Here is a 25,215-nt window from a genome sequence, read left to right as displayed (position 1 = left end):
TTTCTTCCTAAAATCTAATGACTGTAATTGTAATAGGGATTTAGGCACCAAAAACTTTTCAGGCACTAAAATTGGTATTACTATTGACTCTTCACCTTACCTTTTGAAGTTTAATAGTCAATCTTAACTACCAACACCCTCAATTTAATTCTTGTTGTACCTTAAAGAACACAGGAACAAATGAAGTTTATACAAGTTTAATCAGCCTGAGAGTAAGTGCTTAATAAACTTCTGTATTTGGGCATAATTGCCAGAATCCTGACGAGTATCAAAACTATATTTTTTACTAAAAGGACCTAGCTTCACTCTTTTAACTGCTAGATAAACATTTTAACAACAGAATACAGCAATAACTAAGACCTTAGATTCAAATTATTTATTTTATGTTGTCACAGTTAGGGCAAAAATTAATGAAGAGCAAGAACAATCTTGCGTATCAATGACGTAACTACTGGAGGAGATGATTATTTTAACAATCAACATACTTCAATATTGAGTACTTATTTATTTCAGGACTTCCTTGTCTTCTACTTTCTTAAGGCTTCTGAAAATCTGGTGTCACAACATGTGAGTCTTGCAAAATCTACAGTTGTCTCTGAACCTAGATAAAATATAGAGATTTTATTTCTTACTAAAATTAATTTTCCTCACATAAACACTACTTACATTTATCTGCATGGTTCTACATGACGTTTTCATGAGAGAAATTTCACATTATATACATTCATTCTTGATGGAAAATAGCTTTACACAATGGAGGTTTTTGACCTCCAGCATAAGTGTGAGGAGCCTGGAACAGTCCTTTCTCACAGCTTTGACTCAGCCTGTCAAAACATTCTGTTGGGTCAGGAATGTGCAAGTGAGCACCACATGCAATATGATCTGATAGGGTACAAAATGAACCTTCTTGGCACTGGATTTCAAAAAATCTAGATTTGATACTTCTCTAAGACTATTACTGATTGATTGTTGAATGCCATTACCTAATAGATGACAAATAATGATTTTGAAATATAATTTTAAAACAAATACAGCTAGAATGTCTGAAGCTACACATCTTCACTCTTGCCTCAATGAAAAGTAGATATTTCAGATCAATTGTGTCCTTATCCACTTTGGTTCAACCTGAATTGTCCCTACAGTTGTAACTTTTATTTTTTTAATTTGTTATAAAACCTGTAATTAATATAGTTTCTCTTTAATACTATCAGATCCTATAGTATTGGGAAAATTTCTGGATGCTATGTAACAAATTATCTGAAAGCTTAATCTGTAGCTGCTCAAAATTGAATCTATTACAGTTTTTCTGTAGTACATCCCTAGGGGCTTCATTTACACTTTAAAAAAATAAGGTCCTTACTTTAGGTTGCATTTGAATTGGGCACTGGGAAATTGCTTTGGAAAAATAAGGCAAATATGTAAGTTGTATGTTTTTTTACCATTTTAGGTCTACATGCTTTGTCATGTTTCTGTCAATCCATCAGTTATTGATAGACAAGTCAGTGACTGTCTACAGCTTGTCAATTTATTTTTTATGGTCTTTAATTTTTGACTCCTCCCATGTAGAAAGAGATGATGAGTATTTTTTGTCATATTCAGACTGATGTTGGGCCATTCAACTCATCTAAAGTTAACAGTTTGATATTTTTTATTATTTACCTAAATCTATTTATCTACAATACCTTGTTACATTTTTTACTGTAATCAAGTAAAATTTTCAATGGAGTAACAGAGACAAGTAGTCAAGCAAACAATGAGCAAACAATGAGATTTTGAGAACAAATAAATGTGCAGTACACATCAAATAATTCTTAGAACATTTATTTTGTTGATTTTCCCCTTTAAACCTTCATTCATGGTCAGAGGAGAAATAGGAAAGATAATAAATCAGTAGGGTGATAAATTATCCATGATATTTTTCAGTAAACTATTTAAAATATTAAGTCTATAGAGAATAAGTTGTTTACATCCTTTTGTCAAACACACGTAAATAATTATGTTTAGATTTTTATTTCACAATATCAATCTTATGCAGTAGTAAATTACACAAAATGAAACCAGCAGTTATATACAATGTATTATTCCTATTTTCACACAATCTTACATAATTTTCCAGTTGGCTTTTTGATTACATATTGATTTCTATTACCTATTCTGAGTACATATCTCCTATTTTTCAATAGCATTGTAGTCCTGTTACTATCATGAAATCCTACAGTTATTTTCCCTAAAATATTGATCTCTGTTATAACCTTATAATCTAATTTATTTCCTCTTTTCTTTATGAAACTGGTCTAGGACAGTACAGCTGCATCTTTCTTTTCATTAGTAACTTCCTGTCTGGGTTTACTTATACTACTGGGTTTCCGCTTCTGTAGTTTTTCAGAACCTTTTTAGCTGTTATTTTCTCCACTTGACCTCTCCCACTTCTTTTGTTATGTCACTACTCAGAAATCTGTGTCTTGAAGATGATCTGTTGCTCCTTTCTTTATTTTTGAGAAAATTCTCAGAGCCTCAGAATACTTTGGAAATAAACATTATGACTTTTTTTTTCCCCACTCTGTTTTTTGGATTTTTTGTGTTTTATTTTTTCAGTTTGGTTGTGACTTTTTGGTTTTCTGTTCAAATCCATTGGACTTTTTGAGACATAGCACATCCAAAAAGTGGGAGAAATTCTCAATAAAAATATATTGATGTGATTGTGAAACAGCAATATTCCTTCTGTTGGAAAAAAATCTCATTTGTCTTTTGGAATAGAAAACTAGGACTAATTTACTTTGGGTTTATGTGGATAAAAACCAAAGAAGATGAGTTTCTGATCCAGAAGATAACCTAGGTAGTTAAATGCCTAACTTTCCAGCACCTCTTATTTGACAAAAATGGCAACAGTGAGGACAAGGGTCTTATATCTTTAGCTTAATCTAAACCTCAATATTATTTCATCAGAAGTTATTTTGAAAAACAGGAAAAATATAATTCATTCACTGCATATGCCTTTCCTATTTTTTAATTTTTTAATGAAATAAAATGTAATTGAAATTAATGACTGAAAGTTTCTTGGCATAGCTCTTGGTACTTGTTTATATTCTGGAGTCTGTTTTCCTTTCCAGTAGTTGTATCTTACTCATCATCTTTAGTTCAACTGGTGATCAAAACCTTTTTTATCTCATATGCATGTCAATTATTTACTTCAGAAAACTCATTTAATATTATACAGCAACAGATCCATTACACAATCTTCCCATGTTTTACTTTTGCAGAAAAAAAAATGAAAATCAGTTATTGGCAGATTTAAATTGTTAATGCCTTTTGGGTTATGTTCCTGAATAATTCACAGATCAAACTAAATTTTGATATACAAAGTTCTATCTGAGCACCATGGGCATGAAAACATGACATAAGAACAAACATGTAAACATGGATCTGAGATGAGCTGCAAAGAAAGCAGCCCTTTTGCCATTCTGGAAGGAGTTCAGCATTCACTAGAGGAATGCTCTTCTTTTCTGTACTTTGTTGTCATGTCTTGTAGTTGAGGATAGATGAGGGACTGTGAATCCTCAATAGGCAGACTAACAGCAGTGGTGGTTGGGCTTTTCTGCATCTGCTATGCTGAGCCACCACTGTGAAAAGCTTTGGCTGATGTCAGACAAGTCCCAAAAATGGCAACAAAATAAAATTCCCTAGAGCTGGGTTACTGTAGACTATTGTTATGTCATATAGAGAGAACAATTATAGATATATAAAGCCAAAAAAGCTATAGAAACACCACTGACAGTTCTATGAACTAAAATATTTGCCTTCATTGCTACCTTCCTTTGGAGAAATAAAAACAGACTGAAAATACAACATTTCAGAATTTTAACAAATGCTGTCTCTAAAAGCATCTGCCATCTTTATGTTTGACATCTCCATTGCTGTTTGCATCCCCGTGACACCTGTTTTCCTATTCTTTTACTTCTGGTGATTGGTTGGTTGGTTGGTCAGTTGGTTGGTCGGTCAGTTGGTTTGGGGTTTTTCGCTCCTGTGGTTTAATTGGGGTTTTTTTGCCCCTAATTGTGAATATTCTGAGTTTAAGTGTGAGGCAGCTTCATACCCTTGGAGTTCTTAAAGCCTGTACCTGCAATACTTTCAGATTTTAATATAATAAAAGTGCTCGCATGTTCTTCTCTGCAATAGCTATAAGATGGTACCCAATACCAAAAAGGCATCACTTGGTACTGCAGAACTGCCTGTAACTTTCTCTTTGGATTCCCCTTCATCTTTCTAATTTCAAAGCAAACTGCACAGTGGCTCATGAAGAACTGCTGTTTACAAAACCTGTGAGGGTATCATTCCCATAGTTTGCCTCCCCTTTCCTAGTTCATAGATAATCAGTTGTATGATTGATAATCAGTTGTTCCTCATACTCCCTTATTCCAGCAGTATCCTTCACATGATTAGTGTGGATGTTTTTTATCCAACGCTGCTTTTCCCTAATGAAATCCATGAATTCTTCATCTGGGAAGTATGAAATTGATAGAATGTGTACCTTCTTCTGTTATCAGCACTACAGAACTGCAAGTAAGTTGTCCATAACTACTGAGATATTACTTGTATTCTAAGTGCATTAGCATGCTAGCGAGTAGAGATTGTACTGTCTACATAATCAAAGGAGTTTTTAATTAGCAATTTCATATTTTAATGATAAACATCTTCAAGAGGATCCTTGTGAAAGACACGTTCTTTGTGCTTTATATTCAGTCGAGAAGAGTTATTCTTCTAGTAGCATTCTACTAACTACACAGTGGAGTGGGAAGGATTATGCAATATAAACTACAGCACGTACATGTGCTATGACATCTCTTCTTCAAACAAGATTGCTTTTCAACATTTCCTGAATTTATCTTTGCAATTTATTATGAATATCTGACTAGGAAATAGAAAGATAATGCAATGTGAATATACTATTAAAATTACATAATAAAAACATGCTCTCCCACCAGCTTAAACAGCCCATTTTTGGGAAACAGAAAATACACTAATCTTATTCATGTACATTAAATTTATTTGAAAAATTCTAAACCCAACACTTCATCAGTATGACAGAAATATTTTTTTTTTTGTCTAAATTGGAAAATGTAATGCAAATGCTAAAGAGATTAAACTGTTGAACTTGCCAGTTTTGAAACACACTGCTAAGAGGAAAATTCTGCTCTAGGCAGAGAAATACATCTCATGGGAAGGAGGTACTGTATGTCTTGCCTCAATTTCTAAAACATGTGTTTTTATTATGCTGCTGAAGAGTAAAATATGTCTCCCAGCAGAACATGACATGATTCTGCTCACTTTATTTTATGCTTCCAATCTACTGCTTCATAGACTGTTAAGAATGAAGCCATGTTGAAATTTATGGTTTCACTCACCTGTAATTTTAATAAAATAGCTGTTTGAAGAGATTCATCCAAGCATGAATAAATATGGAATACACAAAAAAATCTTTCTAAGAAATAAATGATATAAACATGTATTTGTTGCCTTTACAATATTATGGGAATATGTGTGTAATATAAGTATTGAGCATTCTATAAAAGCACCATAATATCATAATTTTTCTGTTTTGATAATTTGGCATGTTTTGGTTTTTAGACAGAAAAAAATTGTTCATAGCATAGTACTATATTTTTATCTCCAAATTAAGAGGTCATTAATAAAGCCATCTAGTGTAAATTAATATTTCTCTAGGGAATAACTAACAAGGATAAATGCTAAGAACAAAACACCTTGATGTTTCTAGACCTCTGATTAGTGAAACATAATCATACCAGTGAGCTTCACAGAATCCTGATTAAAACAAAGCCTTATCTGAAAACAGACTACTTAATTTAAGGTATTCTTAGTGTCTTTGGTGACTCTCATTTTAATATAACAGAAAATGCACACAATGAAAATTGAATTGCACATGAACAGCTTGATTAGAAGATTGTAAGGCTGTCATTTCATAATAGTGCTGCATATTAAAAACACAAAGAAGCCCAAGACTTACAAAATTACTATATCCAATACTGTGTTAAGGTAAAGTCAGCAAAGGAACAATGCTTGCTTCCAAAACAGCAGTATCTTTGTGACTGTTAGTGCATCATCTTGGTCAGATGACATTTATTTATCATACAATATATATTAACAGCTAAATCAAGTAAGGGTTCAGACACCAGGCATACTTGCGGCGTATTTGCATGTGGCGATATCCGCTGTCCATATTGTCAGTATTTATACATTTTCTATGGAAAACATTGGTAGAATTAAGGATAGTGTTCCAGTAGCCAAGTTCTTCATAGTGAAGTAATAATTTTTAATACACCAGCCAACACAGTTGCAAAACCAGCCTGGTTCCTCTTTAAATAATCCCTTGGTGCAACAGGTTTGAAAGATAAATGGCCAACTTCAAAATGAACCGTAAGAGCAATTGTTCTAAGTTTAACTAGATGAAATTATCTATCTGCCCAATGAGAGAAGAAAATAGTCCAAATGGCAGAAGCAAACCTGAATTCATAGCATCACTATTACAAACATCGTCCACAAAGTTAATGTATCTTGCTTGGGGTTCAGCTTTAGTCCATGAAGAGACCAAACACTTTGTTTCCCTTTTTCTAGGACTCAAACTTCTCTGGAGATATCTTTCTGAACAGTGTTAACATATTCCAAATCTTAATAACACTTCCGGCATTAATTCATCTATTCTGAGTTTGCCTTAGGGCCAAAATATTTTCTCACGTTAAAAACTCCCCTTTAGGGTGGTCTGCATGAGACAAAATTTTGGCTTTAGTGCCCTGATTTCTATTCAGTGTTATGTTTAAGGCTTGAAATGTCAGATGTGGTTGGAGGTACGATATTTGTGTTGAATAATGAAAGCAAAGACCTCATGTCAACAGAGCCTTTTTCTGGTACACTGCAGCAGCAAGAATTTCTAAGTAGATTGTTTGCTTAACTGATAGAGAAAGCTTCCATAAAATATTCTAGTCACTTCTGTTCTTAAAATGCTTTGAAGTGACTTCTCAATGATAAGGTTAGGAAAAGATTAATCTTTTATGTATGACGAAAATATATTTTATTTCTTAATAATTCTTTATTTTTGAATCAAATATTTACAGGAGTTCTTTTCTGAAATGACATGTATTATTCAATGATCTGGAAAGAATCAGAAGAGCCGATGACTATTTTATGTTAATTACATTTTTTAAGAAGAAGGAGAGATTGATGTTGATTCTAATTGATGAGGAATAGCTAGTAGTCATAAGTAAATAGATAAAGTGCTAAGATGTTCAGTTATTCTACAGCTTCTCAGTCACTGTTAAAACTATCTTGGTAGCAGGGAAGTAACCTGTTTCTTAAAAAATTATCTCTGATATAAGTAGAAAAAAAACCAACATCATACTGCAGCATCTTCAGAATATTTATACTGAAGGTGTTAATGAACTAAGTATTTAGATGTTCTATGAAACTTAAATCTTACCCAATTCTTAGAAAAAGGAACAAATCACTTTAGTTTTGAAATATACAGGAAATACAGCTATAAACTATTTTTGTCAATTTGAAAGCAATAAACATATTAGCTTAAGAAAAAGAAGATAACACAAAAAACCTAACATGGTTAATATAAAAAGAACGTGCTTGTATCTGTGAAATGCAATAAAATGGCTCAAGATTTATTCTTTTGGTGAAAATACAGCTTTTTTATTGTGGTATGGTCATTGTTAGTGTGAACTAGTAGTTCCATAGAGGTCAGCTGAGTAGATTAAGCCTTTCCTCTGCTAATACAAGTTTTGTATTGGACTTTTAAAAAAATATTTGTTGCATATAAAAATTTTAGTGATCACAGAACAATTTCAGTGAACAATCTGAGTCCTGTGTATATGAGCATGGCACCTGTTTGGTTTTGATGCTGCCATCTGAGTCTGTAATTGTGGTAGGATACAAAATATTAGGCAACTTGGCTAAGAGGCACTGGTTCGTGAATGAGCATCTTCAGAAACACAAAGCTGAAATCTACTGTGAAGTTAATGTTTTGATACCAAAGCTACAGTGTACTGTAAAAAGAAGAAGGTTTTCAGTTCATGAGGTCAATATTAGCTTGTATTCAATCTTTATTGGACCATGCTGCTTACAAAAGTTATGATCTGCCTCATTTTATATAGCTGTTGAACAATAGGATTCATACATCATATTGGATTAATTAACAGTTTAGAAGGGATAAATTATACGTTGCTCCTGAATTAGTTCATGGGGAATTTGAATGCAAAAGAGCATCTGTACACAGCCTCCATCACTGCAACAATCAAGTACAGGTTATGTCCAAGGAGCACAAAGACAGGGGTTAGTTCAGCAATTCTTAGGTTACTGTTCTGTTCCCTTGTGTAGCCTACTTATTGAGCTAAGGATCCTAATTTTTTATATACAGACTAGTATTTTTGTGACTTTTTACCAAGCCTAGAAGAAGCTGTAAGAAGTGATCAATAGCCATTTATCCCAGTACCTAGTAATGTATATTTTTAAGAAACACAGGTTTTGCCAACTCTGGCAAATGAGAAGCTTCAGGCACTAAATATAAGGCCACCTGGCCCACATTTGCTTGTGCTTGCACAGCTAAACTCTCCTCCCAACCAAAAGAGGGTGACTGTATCCAGTTTAATTTGAGAATTAAATCTGTGCTTGTCCTGAGTCCTGTCTGAACATTGGATGAGTAACTGCTAAAGAACCTGGGCCAAGATACTGCACAGAACATGCTCGCTGTTTGCCAGCCTTCATGTCAGGAATCTGGATCTCTAGCCATATCAAGAAATTATCCTAACTCTGAAATCCTAACTCTGATTCCAATAGTTCTGCCTAAGTCCGCGAGTCTGGACCTAACACAAATAATTAAGGATCAATTAATTACTTCTGTCATGAAAGAAAGAAAATTCTTCTTAAAGAACAGTTTTATAAAAACAGGTCTGAAATCAGAAAAAATTATTAGATCTTTGCATGGAGCAGAGCAGTATTCTGCAACGTGGTAGAAGAGTTCATGAGAATTTTCTATTTAAACTTCCTTACTGATTCAGGGATTCTCTGCAGTAAGGTAATTACCTATTTGAGAACTGTAAGGATGTTAAGTGTATCTTTTCAAACTCAAATTCATCAGAACTTTGGTTCCTTCACTGACAATTAAACCTACTTAGAGAAAGGGATTTAAATGTTGGCAGTAATTTTCTCATATGAACACTATAATTAAATTAGTGAGGAAATAGTAGAAATGACATGTGCAAAGCAAGGTTTATATTAATTTATACATTTACACATTTGTACATTTGTATAAATTCTGACATACATACTCTTTATTATAATTAACTGTGAAATGGAGCGATATATGATTCATTTTAGACTCAGAGCCAAAAGGGAAACTGCTTGTCACAATGAAGTTGCCCTGCTTGCAGCACAAGTGTATGAACACTGTTTACACAGAGGTGAACAATGATCACACAAGTTGGGCAAAGGCAGGGAAAAGTACTTAAGTCAACAGAGAGAGTGAACAGCCATGTGATGACTTGAAAGTATGTGACATCCTTGAAATGTTCTTAATCCTGAGATGCAGAAATTTGAAGATCAGAACTGTTGCTAGGTGATCACATTTCCTTCTGAAACTATTTATGCCACTATTGTATTTCCATAAGGAAATGTTAAGATCATTCTCACTATAATCTTTCTACATGAATAAAGAAGGATTTTATACAGATTAACAGAGTTGATGCACATTCATGAGGGCCCAACACTGTCTTGACATGCCATCTGTGGGGCTTTATCTTCCTCTTCAGAATGGCACAAGTCTTTCACCCACTGTCAGCAGTATGTGGATGTCTTGAATACCTTTACTGTTTGAGAGAATCAACTGAGCTGGGATAGCTAATGCACATGATTGAATTTTGTTCACAGTGGATGATGAAGCAAGAACAATCTTGGTTTTTTATAACCTACAGAAGTCTGTTCTAATTTTACATATTCTCCATGTTCTTTGGTCTGCTACCTGCAGGAGCCATTTGAATCACTAGCTAGAGATGTAACCTATCCTTCATGGCTGAGCATGTGCACCAAGATTTAGAATCAGTACCTATGATCCATGGACTTTTACTAGAGAATGCAACTGTATTTTCAAATATTATACAGAGTCTGACAGAGAAGTAACTTCTGATGATACATATTGGGTATTTTTTCCTTTACAAACAGCAACTGAATGTATTGCTAATGCACTGTCATACCATTTAGCATAGGCGAATCATATTTGGTATTTTCCAATGGGAACTTTCAGCCACCCATGACTCAATGGAAAAAATTATTGTGTTTTCAGAGAATATTAAATGTGCAGGACCCCATTCATGGTAGAGCTTCTGTTATTGTTCTATATGCCAGCTTTTCTGATCATTGTTAAGTGATCTCTGCCTGACCAACATACCCACAAGCTGCATAAATGCCATAGGGAGCAGTTAGAAATGCAAGGATATTAATTTCACACAGAAAAAGACAGAGAAATGCCTTTGAAGAGGCAGTAGTCTGGTGAACTTTATCTCCTGGCGAGCTGCTGTACTCAGTTACAAAGCTTGTGTTTAATACTGTGTCTGCCTGTATAAGCAATGCTTTCTAATCTGCAGAGTACCTTCAGCTGTAATACAGAGGAACATGGCCTACTTTACATAGCAGATATCCTGTCATCAGGAAAGATGAAATAACATTTGTAAACTGAAAATCCGTAAGAACCTAGGTTTGTGAAACATCTCTGTTTTAAGATTTTAAAGCAACTTGTCTATCTAAAATTAACTGCATGTACAATAACCAATGTGCCACACACAAACAAGAGCTGCTGCTAATAATAATTACAATCCAAATTTTTCTTCATGTTGTCTTTTTTCAAGCCCTAATCTGAAGATTAATACTGATAAAAAGAAAAAAAGGCTCAGTTTTTGAATGAAATATACAGACTTAAGAGTCCTACAAAGAAAAGGGAAAAAAATGTTCTCTGTAATTAGGAGAGTGAAAAATAAAGTATTACTGAACACAAGTCCTGGAACAAATCTTCTTAGAGCATTAATTTCCAGATTAGAAAAATATGTTGAAATAATAAATCAAAATTTCTGGTGGGCAAAGTAGAATTGTCCAAATAAAGTGTGATTATTTGGATAACTAAGTTTAAAAATGTATTATGGGACTTTAAACAAATCTTCTTAAATGGGATTATTTTTAACATTTTGTTAAATACATAACACCATACAAACTCACCTCTAGTGGTATTATACCAGTAAATAATTTCCCTTATTCTCTCTCTATAGTGGAATGAAATTAAGTAACATTCCCTTTTCCCATTTCATCAACAACCTTTTTTCATTTGCCCATAGCAATACTGCTGCCTTTGGATGATGCTCAAGTTTACCTAATGTAGGGAATCATCATGCCCAATTTATAAATTCATTGTGCTGAACTGAAAAATAGTTTATTAATGATTCTGAGGCTACATTCATACATGGAAAACTTTTATGCTTCTACTTTTTAAAGTGAAAATATTCCTAAAATACAAGACTATTTTCTGTAATGACTTGTGGAACATCAAGGAAATAATGTCCAAACAGACTCACATCTACTATGTCTCCAGTAGCATGAAAATCAGAAAAATAATCTGGAAAAAAAGGTGATATTGCTTTGTTATTTAGTATTTTTTTGAGTAGGGAATTGGTTTTAGTCTTCTTTCTGTCCTCAGGAAATTAAATTCTAACATATTTCTTCAGCATTTATATAAAACTTTTAACATCTTCAACAGCAACCTTCTGAAAATATTATCTTCCCAATAACTTCAGTACATATTGAGAAGTTGCACTGAGAACTAATGCTTAAAATATTCAGTGCACTTCTAGCTTCTCATATGCACTTTGATCATTAAATGTCTAATAATTTATACGAGCAGAACCTTGCTAAATATTTTTTCAAATTTATTTATTGTCCGAGTGATTAGAAAGTTGACCAGTGGAATTCAGTGTTTAAAATCTATGGAGAAAAATCCCATTTTTTTTCATATGTAGAAGACTTCCATTAAAACATTAATGGAAACTCTATCTACAATTTCAACTTACTCCCCTTCAAGAATATCACCTTTTTTTTTTTTTTTATCCCCCATTTCTTTCATTCATCTATTAAAGTTACACCTGTTTATCGGTTTTCTCAGAATTTTTCACAACCCTGTAAGGGTCTAGAGAGAGTCCTATCCTGGCAGCCTCAAAATTTAATATAGACTGCCGAAGCTTCTGCAAATTCTTGTGATCACGACTCACTTTATTTTAAATTTAACTAAAAAGTAATGTCATTGTGATATATCTAAGATGATTTTAGCTGCTTGTTGACCATGCTGCATAAAGGGCAAGTGAACTTATTTTGAGACAGCTACAGATGGGCAAATATTGCCTGATAAAACTAAGAACATATTTTGTGATACAGAGTTCACCTTTCATTACTTTCTTTCTAAGATAGTATTTATGAGAAGAGTTTTAAGACTTTCTGCTATGTGAAGGAGTAACCATGCATGCAAATAGAAATATTTGAATGATTTCCCAGTACTTAGAAATATTAGACTACCTTTTCTGTATAAAATTTATTCTTTACTTCAGTGTTTATTAAATATTCATAGCTGTATTGTGTATTAGGAGTTTTATAGCAGAATGTTACTTCTTTTATGATTGTGTAAAGACCCCAGGAGGACTACTTCTGTGGAAGACCACTTTTAACATATAATGAGCAACACATCAGCTAAAACTGATTGAGAAATAATTTTATCTATCTCTTCTTTTAGCAAGATCTTTTTCCTGTATTTGGTCTTCAAAATTCATCATACGCATCAGTAAAATGGTCTTGTGCTGATCGTATCCAACTAGGCTTTCTATTGCTTTTATATTCTACTGTCAAATCATAAGATATTTTTTATATTCATTGCTAATATTTTCCAGGGTTATTTTTCCTTATAGCAGTTGTTTTTTTGCAGTTCATGCTTAAAGACACTTGCAGTGACATCGGTCAGACTGTCTCCCACTCTCTGAGCACTCTAGCCTGCTGCATCCTAATTATAGTGTCTTTCAAAATTCCCTGGCTGGGGCATTAGTTCAGTACTAACTTACATAGAAGAGTGTCTCCCACTGAGTCAGTAGCACTTAAAAACTTGCTACAACACTGAAGTGTTCCTTAGAGGTCTTCCACTCTTCTACTAATTCAACCTGAATGTGCTTAGCTTGTTAGGTCTGACAGGATTACAGCCCATGCTGGCACAACTGTGTGAGTTCACAGAAGAGTGTAGGAGATCTGAGAATGGTTTTTCAAGAGAATATCATTCCAGTGTAAGACTGGTCATTCCAACATGGACTGATTAAAAATCCCAAATGTAAATAAATTAATTTATAAAAAAGTTCACAGTAATAATTTATTTCTAAGATGTGCAATTATATTAAAAATCTTCATTACAATGTATTTAATTTACAAATATCAATGTAATTAAAACTTCATAATAAAAAGGATTTATTAATTTCTTAGACATTGCATACCTAAATATATAGATATTGGATGAAAAGGAGTGAAGAAAACATCTTGCAAAACAGAGGATTTATATTACATCTTAAACCTTAGAAGTCCTCTAAATTCCTTTAAATATGTGTTAATATTTACTGATACATCTGAATTAAGTAGTGACTCTGAAGAATGGTAAGAATTGGTACAAATTAGGTCTGAATAATCTTGATAACCTAGCTCTAAGTAATCTAGTCTAAAAGGTATTTTCCCTGTCATTTTACTAAATTGAGTCATTAATGCACTAAGAGCATGGATAGTCTCCATGATCTCTACATCTAAAGACCACTGACAAAATCTTGTAGAAAACCTTAATGGTTTTTGAGGAGACCTTAAACATAATTGAGCATAGCAATGTATGAAGCAAAAAATGAAAAACAGTAGCAGAAGTAGTATTACTGAGGCTAGTTCTTGCAGTAACAAGAAAGATGAATGGCATTCTATGACCTTAAGCTGTGCTAATTGCATTTGTTAATGGTTTTAACAGGTCCATAATTACACTAACAGTAAGGGTCCACACTTCTGGAGCATTCATTCTCTGTTAAATCTGTTAAGCATGATAGAAGCAGATTTTAACATTACTTGGCAGAACTCATTCCCCAAACTGAAGCTTCTTTGGTATTTTGAGATTTATGAAAACTTTTCTCAAGTACATGACAAAAATACTTGAACTACCTTCAGAGTTTCAATTGTCATTTATAACCTGACATATGAGTTCATGTACCTTACAAAACCTTGAAATCTAGTCATTCTTCTCATCTATAGTGGTAAAGTTAAAATGCTTACATCTTATAAGGGCAGTTTTTATCAGAACGTCTTAAGGTGTACAACAGAGGAAGCCAGCTTTATTTAGTTCTTTAAATAATTGTCGTACAAAATATATTCTTGAATTTATGAGCAAGTGAAAGCTGTTTTTTTCTCCCACAGAAGTGGTACTTGTTACTGCTTTGCAGCATTGACACATTGGTTACATGTTCTGTACAGTCTTTTTCTGTCGGTTTTTCTTTTCATGTGTTTTACTGACTAACAAGAAACTCCTGTTAATGCCACTCATTTAACAAAGACACTGTTTTAATAGCTGCTCTGACTGCAGCTGCTTTCCAGAAATGGCATACTGTAAAGCTTAATTTATCAGACATTATGGCAGCCTCATTCTACTTGATTTCACTGTAATGAATAAAGGTACTATGCCTCCAGGGTCATCAAGTCATTATTTCTGATGCAGAAGAAAGTATGTATTATCCACCCCATTTCTAGTTTCTGCTTAGTTAATATGTTAAAGATTTGAGAGCCAAAAGTACTCTGTAGAACAAACAAGCACTATAAAGTGGTCTTTCTTCGATATAGAGCTAAAACCCTACTTTTTTAATGGTTTCTGCACAAATTTTTTTTGGTCTCATAATAAGTTTCAATTCTCTAAAGGAAAAAAAAAATCATTGCTATGCATGTCTGAAAAAATCTACTGGTCAAAAGATTTTACTCCCATGTTTGCTCCAGTTTCGTATTACATACTTTTCTGTAGGTAAAATTTTTTAATGTTTTTAAAGTGTCATAGTCTAGCCCCATTCAGCAAACAAATTCCACAGTTTCCTCACTCACTCCTTTGCCAGTGGGACAGAATCACAAGGGTAAAAGCTGGAAATCTAATGGATTGAGATAAAGGTAGTTTAATAAGGAAAGCAAAACCTCACATGCAAAAAAATTAATTAATTGCTTCCCAAGGGCAGGCAGATGTTCTCCAGGTTCTTCATCTCCAGGAGAGCAGAACCCCATCACATGTAACAGTGACTTGGGAAGACAAACACCATCACTCCAAACATTTCCCCTTCCTCCTTCTTCCGTCACCTTAAATACTGAGCATGACATCATATAGTATGGAATATCATTTCGGTCTTGTTGGGTCACCTCTGTCTCTTCCCCAGCCTCCTGTGTACCCCCAGCCTCCCTGAGAGTGTGGCAGCAGGAAAAACAGAAAAATGTCTTGCCTCTGTGTCAGTCCTGCTCAGCAATAAAAATCCTCTAGATTATCAACCCCATGCCCAGTACAAATCCAAAGCATAACCCCGTACCAGCTACTGTGAGCAAACTTAACTGTACCCCAGCCAAAACCAGCATAAATGGTTTGACCTTCTTCTTCTGCATTTTAAAATGTTTGGTGGTGTAATGGCATAAACAAAGTTTGTATTGCTAAAGGAAGACAAGAACAATGACACTGCTTTTAAAGTCTTGTACATATATGCATCTCTGTTCTCTTTTAGGAAGATTTTTATTGCTTTGGTAATATTCTAGCAGGTTGCCTAAAATAAAAAGGAGTTACATTCTTTTCTGTATATGTACATATTTTTTCTGTTGCTCAGCTGTTGTTCTTTTGGAGAGAGAACTGACAAAAATTTCATGTTTTAGAAAGAGATGTAAAAATAAAGTTGTCAAAACATGCACAATAATACTTTTAACAAGAACCTTGTGGTGTTAGGAAGTTACATGTTTGTACAGCATTTATCACATTAAATTATGAATACACAGATTATGCAAGGAAAATTATTACCTATTATTATATAAAAATGTTTACATTAAAGCCAACTTTCAATTCATCACTGTCTGTGATAAATTTTCATTGCAAGCCAAATGATCAGCCTACACATATTTTTCACAATAGCCCCTCAGCAAAAGGTCAGATCTCCTTATTGTTCCTATCTCCAGTATTGTATAAAGCTGAACTTCTCCTTCTCTAACATAATTGTATGGCGTTTTCATCAGGGAATAATTTTTCTCTGGTGCTATACGTCTGAATAATTGCCTGAACAATGTGTTTCCATACTGTATACATTAGAAGCAGATGTGCTAGAGGATAAACTATTATTTTATTTACATTACACTAAAGTGAAACAACAGAGGATAGAAGATATGTTTTTCTAAATCTGAATATTCAAATGGAAGTTTCATGTTCTCCTTAATCCGACATCCATTCTTGAGGGTAGATTTAAGGTCATTTGCATGTTAGTTAACTGGTTGTGGGTGTTGCTAAAGATTTACACATTTACATTCTTAGCTAAGGCAGCAAATAGCTACCGGCTATTTGGAACTGCATTGCAAGGAACTGGTGGGACCACTGCTTGAAAAAATCTGGCTCTTCAAGCAAAGTCCAATGATACAAGCAAAAATAAACTCATAAAAATATTAAAAGCTCATAACTAAATATTGGTTATCTAACACTAATTAGGTCTTAGAATCTAGCAGAAGAGAAACCAGTACCCTTACAGGCCTACTCTTCTGTATGTCTACATGAGTCTTTTAATAGGATCTAAGACCAGACTGACCTCAAGCTCCAAAGCAAGGGCAAAAATAATTATTAATCTTACTGACTTTTTTTTTTTCTTAGGTTAGCATCTCCACCGTTAATACTACAGGTCACACATGGTTGCTAGGAGCTGTCTAGGATACCAGCTCATTGGAAAAGGAGCTACAGCCTGAAATGAGCACTTCCACATAATAAGGCATGGAGAATGAATTCCAGAACAGGATTACAAAAATGATGCAGCAAATAATGTATAAAGCTGCTCATTTGCCAGACAAGTTGTGTTGACTTAAGAACCTATGCTATCTGCTGTTCTGCAAAGTAATTCTTAGTAACAGGATGCCACTATTTAAGACTCCTATCTTCCACAGTTCTGAATAAAGCTTCGTTACCAACAGCTAGTGAACTTAGTTGTAAATTTTAAAACATTCTCATAATGGCATTTTTTTTCTTCTCTTTTTGTAGAATTACACAATTTTAATATAGCTGGGAGCAAGGAAAATCTGAGAAGCCAAAGTTCTTATGTGCTTATAAATTTCCTGAGGTCTTTTGCTCATTAGGAAATGTTCTTTGGAAAACCCCATTTTGTCTGCAGTTCAGTGTGCCAATCTCTAGCACTGGAAGCACATACTAGTGCAGTCCCAGTTAGGTTCATTTTAATGAAAAAATATGTGTTAGAATAGTATGCAAACACATTTTTATTAGTTATTTTTCCTTTGACATTGTTTTACTGAGAAACCAGGCCTTTTTCTCCTAAAAGAGTTCATTTAGTATTTAAAGTAAATTCTTCAGAAAAAATATTTTCTTTGAATACCTATCTGTGTCTACGATTAATGAAAGCTGGATTCTAGTTATATGTGTTGAGTGTGCATATTGGAATTCATTGCATGTGTTCTTCCTTTTCTTACTGTTTTGCACAATATGCTATTTTAGGTTTTTTACACTATTTTTAGATATTTTCATCAGCAAACATTTTCTTTATTTTCTTTTCTCCTTGCAGAAGATTTTTTAAATCTTGAGATTTTTAACATTTTTATAACAATGAGGATACTTCGTAGTGACTAAAAAAGTGCAAAAATAAACAGAAGAAGCACCGAGTATAAGATAGGTACACGCATTAGCTGCATGCTTATGTGACAGGATGTAATAAATGGTGTGATGTTGTTACATAGATATTGACAATGACGGTGTATTATGCCAGTCTGTTTGACAGCCACAGTATGGTCGAGCTGAAATTTATCAGTGCTCACAGGGGGAAACTGTCAGTCACAGCAAACAGGTGTCAAGGGAGGAGAGAACACTGGACAACAAGACAAGATGGTCTCTGTGGCACATCAAGGCAAATTCAGGTATATCTTCCATGGAGTACTGTGAGGATACAAGAAATACTGCCATGGGATAAAACTGTGAGTGTGTTTAGGACTGATGAACAGTACTGTTGCAGCAAAATAGGAGGAAGGCCAATAAAAGCTGGATTAAAATATGTGATGAGCATGGGTACATACCATAACATGCTGTAGATTATGTGGTTTCCCATCTTCATTGGTAATTCCATACACTGTTGCCTGGGATTTTTTGTGCAAACGGCCCTTCCAATTTTTGTATTTTTACAGTTTACAAATTTCCCCACTGTAGAGTTTGGGCAATATTTTTATTAAAAACATTAAGAATATATTCATGTTTTGTCAATTATAATTTCAGTGACACTTCCAGTGACACTACCTGTGACTCTTCAAGAACTGTTCTTTCATCTTCGATGTTGCCAAAGTGCTTTAGGATATTTACTAGAGCATGACCTCTGCAGCAAAGGTTCAGGGTTCTTGTTTCAGAACCCAAGTATAGCCAGATCCATGTCATTGCAAACTTGTTATGCTGTGGTTTACTATCAATGTCATTTAAAGCAGGTAATATACCCTGAGCTATTGCAATGATCATCATAATATTATATCTCTTTATTAGAATTAGTTTAAGAGTCAGAACCAAATCCTAGCTCCCGATTTCCCTTTTGGTGTTCAAAACCTTAGAAGATAATACCGATTTTTTTTTAAATATGTATGTTCTATAATGCCTATTTCTGCTATAAGAGAATAATTTTCTACAGAAAGTCCTTGCCACCTTCCACATAATACTGAGGATACTAAAGAAAAGGTAAATATTTGTCATGGAGCCTGAAGAAGCCAGGTTAACTTTGTATTCACATTTCCCACTGTGCGAAGATATTCTACACAAGGAGGGGTTTTGTTTTAATGTTAAATATATTTACTGGGATTATTTTTTAACAATACAACAGTTCACTGAAATTTAAAAACAAAAAAACAAAAAAACAAGCACAACACAGTCATTTCAATACATGGTTGGATCACAATACAAACTTGATTCTCCTTATTGGTCTCTAGTTGTTTGTGGTCATGATTCTGTCACTGTATGTTGTGTTTCCAGTCACTGGGAAAGAATACATGGTCTGAAACCAGCCCAAACCCACTGTCCTCCTCAAAATTGATTCTGCTGGTTGTTCAGTTTTATACTCTATGTTGGACTTAGCCAGTTCCCCCATGCCAGTCTGGCTCACTCAAGAACTTTTACACTGATTAAGCCAGGGAAGGCTATGAACATAGCCACCTGATCCCAGTAAACTCATTCAACCCTTTATATCAAGCAGAGATGACCCTCTGGTCCTCTGGTCAATTTTGAGCACATTAAGGTTTTCATGTATTATCCTGACAAGTTAGGCTAGCTTGTTAAAACTCTACACAAACAAGAATTTTATAGATCAGCATATGTGTTTTTTCCCTTTTTGTCCATAATAAGATTTGGGCGTAACAGATTATTGTACATTTTTATCATTTGACATATAGGTCATTGTTGTATTAATGGATAAGACAGTACACTTAGTGTAATAGTAGTCATAAAAGTCAAAATTCTACACTTTTTTTATACTAAAAATTAAATGAAGCAAAGCTGTCTGAATACTAAATTTCACAGCCTTTCCATCTAAAATGTATGTCTGAGGAAGTGAAACCAATTTCTTTCAAAATGAAGTCTTATCTGAAACAAATCCTGGGTAGTTCTGAAAACAACTTCTTTGTCATCTAGCGAAGTAGTGCATTATTAACCATTGATCAGAGAAAGTATGTATTAATCTTGATTATTTTGCATCAAGACAAGGATGTGAGCCCCATTTTAATAAGTTGTCTCTGCACATTCATAGTACATATTTCTTTAATGTAGGTATCAGTGACAGAAATGAGTCATAAAAGCAACGAAAGTGAATTAGAAAAATAAAGATTAAAGCCATTTGACCTTGAAGGATGCTTTTAAGAGTGTATTTTCTAACTCACATACTTAAGCATATGTAGACAGTTATGAAACAATTGTAAAACTGTTAAGAGCATGCAATTATGTTTACATGATAGGAATAAAGACCCAGTTGTCTTCAAGGATCAGTATTAATACTTCTAAATTGTGTTAGATTAAAGTAAAATAAACCGTCCACACAATATGTATCATAAGCTTAGATAAGGTAAACACTCACGTTGGTGAAGTAATTTGGGAGTGTTTTGTATACCAGCAAGGTACAGTACTGTGTGCAGCTTACTTCATCACAGCTCTCCTGAAACTAAAGCCAAGATACTTTGTACTACCTCTTACAACATATGATTTATTAGCTATGTTTTGCTTGATTGGAAGAAAAGGGACTTAATGTATGTTCCTGAAGTCAACCTTTAGCATGATACTATAAGAAGGTAGTGCAGTCAGCAAGAATCCTGAACTTCTAACCCATCCCTTTGCTTTTTTCCATCATCTTAACTGTATCCAATAATTCAATCTGTCAGAAACTGCAGAACAGCATATATCTGTGTCCTGTGTGACTAGTAAGTTAACTTGTCATCTTTCTCTGTAATAATTTATTAATTAGTTGGAAAAACAAGTAGATGAAAATAAATGTACTGAGGTTTCCTGCAAGCAAAAGCAGATGGTAATTTAACTCTGCTTCCCTCATTTTAGAATCAATTTTTTAGAAAAGTGATGAGTAAAATAAGGGAAAATCTTCATATTCTGTGCAGCTATTCTACAGCAACCAAGAAAGACTTTACTAGCCCCTGAAGTAACAGAGTGTCAGGATTTCTGTAAGAGTATCAGCCATGACACCTTGACAATTACTGCCAGCTACCTTGGACTTGATGATTTATTTATAGACTGACAAGTTTAATTTTTTTGAAATTTCAAATTAATATAGGTATAGATATGACAAAAGGACACTTCTAATAAGTTTAATGTGAACATACAGAAATATTTGCAATCCTAAAAAAGCACCAAGGACTTTTCAGATACCTTTGAGAGTTAGGTAAATAAAGATTCTATCAGTTTTTTATTGCAACATACCCATTTCATATATGGATAGCAAAACAAAAAAACCTTAAAAATTTTTACTCCATTAATCTGATCCAAGTCAACAAAGTTAACAGAACTAAAGCTTTTACCGCAAATTTCAATATGTTTTGGAACACATTTGATGTCTATTTCAAAGACACTATTTGTTCAAATCTCAAACTTCATCGTATTTCAAATTATGATGTTATTTAAGAAGCGGCACCATCAGTCCACAGAATGGTTACACTGTTGTCATTAAACCAAATTTCATTTGACCAGTCTTATGTAGAAGTAGCAACTTTATATTAAGAAGACTAACTATTGAGAGTAAAAGTGTCATGTTTTAAAGAATGCGTAACTTCTTCAAAAGCCAGCAGAAATGCTTAATCAGAATAAAATAATCTTTTTATTATTTTTGAAACATCAAATATTGTGGCTGCATGTAAACTTAAACAAAAGACATTGATTGCTATGGCTTATATAATAGAGAAACAGTTGGTGCAGAAGAAAGGGTTAATGTAGTTGATATTCAGGAACAAGGACCTTGTCAATGCTAATGGGTTGCTATGACATTTACTTAGTGCAGAAATAAGACAAAGAAGTATTTGCTTTTCTCAGTAGCCCAGCTACCAAGTAGGACACGAAGTGACAACAGCTGTGATGCTGAAAGTGATATGCTTTCCTGATTTATTCTACTTTCTTCACACTGAATAGTTGGCTCTGGTTGAATAAGCCTTCATGCATACACGTCACTGTGTGCAAGGGTAAGAAAATAACCCCTTACACTGAAAAGATATTTAGTAGACTTTTAGTGACTGCTCCAATAAAATGGTAAATATTCTCACACCATTTTGTGTTTGCTTCCACATCCACAATGAAATAAATTTCACAAACCATAACCTCCAAATTTTATAAATTTTGAGGTCTTATAAAATTAAAATGGGGAAAAAAAATCAAGAAACTATTAAGTATTAGGAGGAATGGGAAATATGTTTTTGAATCAGAAGAATGAGAAAATGCTGTAACGACAGATGAGGTGGTGTGTGCACTGGGACCCAAACCCTCTCTCAAAGGCTGAATTACAGATACAGTCCTTTTCCTACCTATCAGCTTTTGCTGTCATGAGGATGTCCATTTTCATTAGCTAAAATATGTTCCAGAATGTAGAAGGCAAAGGAGGAAATCTGACACTGGAATTCGATCTTGCAACTTCTTGCTTTCTACTTTAAACCAAAAAAAAAAAAAAAAATACAGTAAGGAAATCAAACCACTCATCTGGAAAGCAGCAGAGATTTGCTCTACCTGAAGCTAGATAGAAGTAGTTTCTTTCCCATTCCATGGATCTAGACTGCAGAATAAGAAACTGGAATTAAAAATTATAGTAATAATATAAAAGTTCTGCTTGAACAATTTCTGACCCAGCTGTGTTTGTAGACATCTGAAGAAAATGTGATGTATATATTCCATCAAGAAACCAGAGAGATAAAAAAATACACAGAAATAATTATAGAATCTATGGAAAATAACCTTGTGATACATGTAGAAGCTTTAAATAAACTTTCAGGATATCCAGAAAAAGGAATCAATTTATGACTGGCAAATACCTTTACATAGCGGTGAATTTGTTAAAAATTGCATTTACTGATGGAACAAGGAATTTTTTAGTCTGACATTCTCTGACTAGGTTATTTTATATATTCTACATGTGGAAGATTTAATATTTATTATCAAATCTGTTTATATGAAGATAGTTGATATTGCATTGGATTTCTGATTTATCAGAGTGATTTAAATACTGCTGCATAAACTAATACAAACATAAGTTAAACTTAACAAAGTAAAGCAATATAAACAGACAGTTGGATCACAGCACCAATATGTTCCCTTTTATCAATATCTCTAATACTCTCACTGTCAGGCTGCAGGGAGTCCCCAGTTGCTGGAAAGGAATATGTGGGTAGCAGCCATTTCAAACTTACTGCTGTCTTTTAAATTCTTTTGACACATGTCTTGTTTTATACTCTATGTTTAGCTGAGCCACTACCCCCATGCTGATCAGGCTAGCTCAAGGAAACAGTCGAACTTGTAGTGAGAAGAAGAACTTGGGAGAAACATTTATAGAACCAGCAGATCCATTTAACTTTTGGTAGGTGCTCATGTGAAATGAAGGCCACCCTTTGGTCCCCTCTGTGATGAGATAAAGCCAGCTTCTTTGCAACATCTGTGGTCAGTCCCACCCCACATAACTTTCCGGTCTTTACGGACACATCACCCTCACTTATCTCTTCTGATCCTTTTTCATTTTTAGGGGTTTATTTCTCAGCCACAGAAATAGAATGCCACACATCTCTAAAAGAAAATGAATATGCAGTGTCAACAACATCTAGAAACTGATAAATAGTTAAGATCCAACATAATAGTCGTCATGAAAATAATGAAGAATAAATTGCAAAATATTTCTTTCAGATTTTTTAATCTAAATTGGAAATATTATTAATCCTTAACATCTTTTTAGAAAATTAATAATCCTAGAACTTTCAGCTGGAAGTGACCGACCTTCCTTCAAGTGAGCAGAGTAGAAATATCTTTAAAGGAAACACTCTACATTATAGGTAGTTGATGGCCATATAGCACTTCTCACAGCTACAGTTACCATAGGCATTTGTCATGGTGACTCTTTTGGAATTAGCACTCCACCCACCTGGGCTGACTCGACACTGCCGACCTTGCAGGGGACACCCCTCTGAATCCTGGGAATCAGGGGAGTGGCTTATTGGAAGAGACGGCAGCAACAATGGAGGAAGCAGGAGTGAGGCCCTCATGAAGGGCAAAGTCCAAGGTTTATTGAATCCTCTCAGGAACCTTCAGCTTAATGGGCACTGCTCCAGGAGAGCTCCCAAAACAGGGATGAGCGCACCTTAAATTTGGGGGAGGAACAAGGGGCGGGGACAGATCACAAACCAATGAGAAACAAGAGGGGGGTGTGAAAGGCTCAAAAAGACATTGGGGAGAACCAATGAGAAAGGTTCAGGGTGGGACTTCCTCTGTCTCTGCCCTATCACTCAACGATCCTCCCCGAGCTTTCTAGAAGCTGGGAGGAGTAGTCAGGTGACAGACAGAGCGCAGAGGGGAGGAACAGGAAACATTCAAGAACAAGGGGCAGGTAGCAGGGTGGATTGACAACTGGGGTAGGAGGGTACAGCTTAGGTTAAACTAACAATAAAAACAGAAGGGAGAGGGGAACAAACCATTAACATAACACTATGGGGAGCAAAATTAACAACACAATACAACAGATTATTTTTTTTTTGGTCTTTTTACTGCATGATATCAAACAAAAATTCTAGGAATTCCTTTTAAACATGAGATTGCATGTTCAGACAAAGTGTTTGTGAGATGTTTGCAATCTAATATCCATAGAAGGCAGTGGAAAGTCCAACAGTTAGTAAGGGTCTCATGTCAGCGGGTTAAGATATTCACTCAGGATGAGAAAGGTCTAGGTTGCTTCAATATACACTTATACGTGTTATCCAGTGTCTGTCTCATGTAAAATGTATAGTCTTTGGAATACAGAACAGAAGCCAGGTCTCTTTTCTCCAGTGAAATTTTGAGACAGTAGGCTACTGAGTTGTCGTTATGCTTGCTCTCTTTCTGATCCCATAAATTTTAATTATTTTCTGCACTGTGACACAGCTTCAAAAAGAAGAGGAAAAAATATTCTTAACCCCAGTATAACCTAGAGTCCAGATATCAAGTTCAGAGGCTTGGATGTGATGTTGAACCTTCTCCTTACTGATTATTATCTCTGCCAGTATCTGTAAATGGGATATAACAACTGGGTTATAATATAACTCCATATTTGGGTAAACATACATGACTTTTTCTCTCAGTTGTGCTCCAGAAAGAGATGATGATTTTTTGAGCTGTACATGCATCACAGTATATCA

General features: G+C 34.3%; 1 long non-coding RNA gene across 1 annotated transcript; it reads right to left on the bottom strand.

The window, feature by feature from the left end:
* Positions 1-384: 384 nt before the first annotated feature.
* LOC107202556 lies at positions 385-24,150 on the bottom strand. The gene is made up of 3 exons (XR_001520727.1): positions 23,970-24,150; positions 22,372-22,491; positions 385-601 (listed from the first exon to the last, which is right to left on the bottom strand). It is a non-coding gene; the product is annotated as an uncharacterized LOC107202556 (long non-coding RNA).
* Positions 24,151-25,215: the final 1,065 nt, after the last annotated feature.

Source organism: Parus major, chromosome 3, assembly GCF_001522545.3.
Source record: "Parus major isolate Abel chromosome 3, Parus_major1.1, whole genome shotgun sequence".
Lineage (NCBI taxonomy): Eukaryota > Metazoa > Chordata > Aves > Passeriformes > Paridae > Parus > Parus major.
The sequence above is the reverse complement of the archived record's forward strand: the minus strand, read 5'-3'. Positions and strand labels throughout refer to the sequence as shown.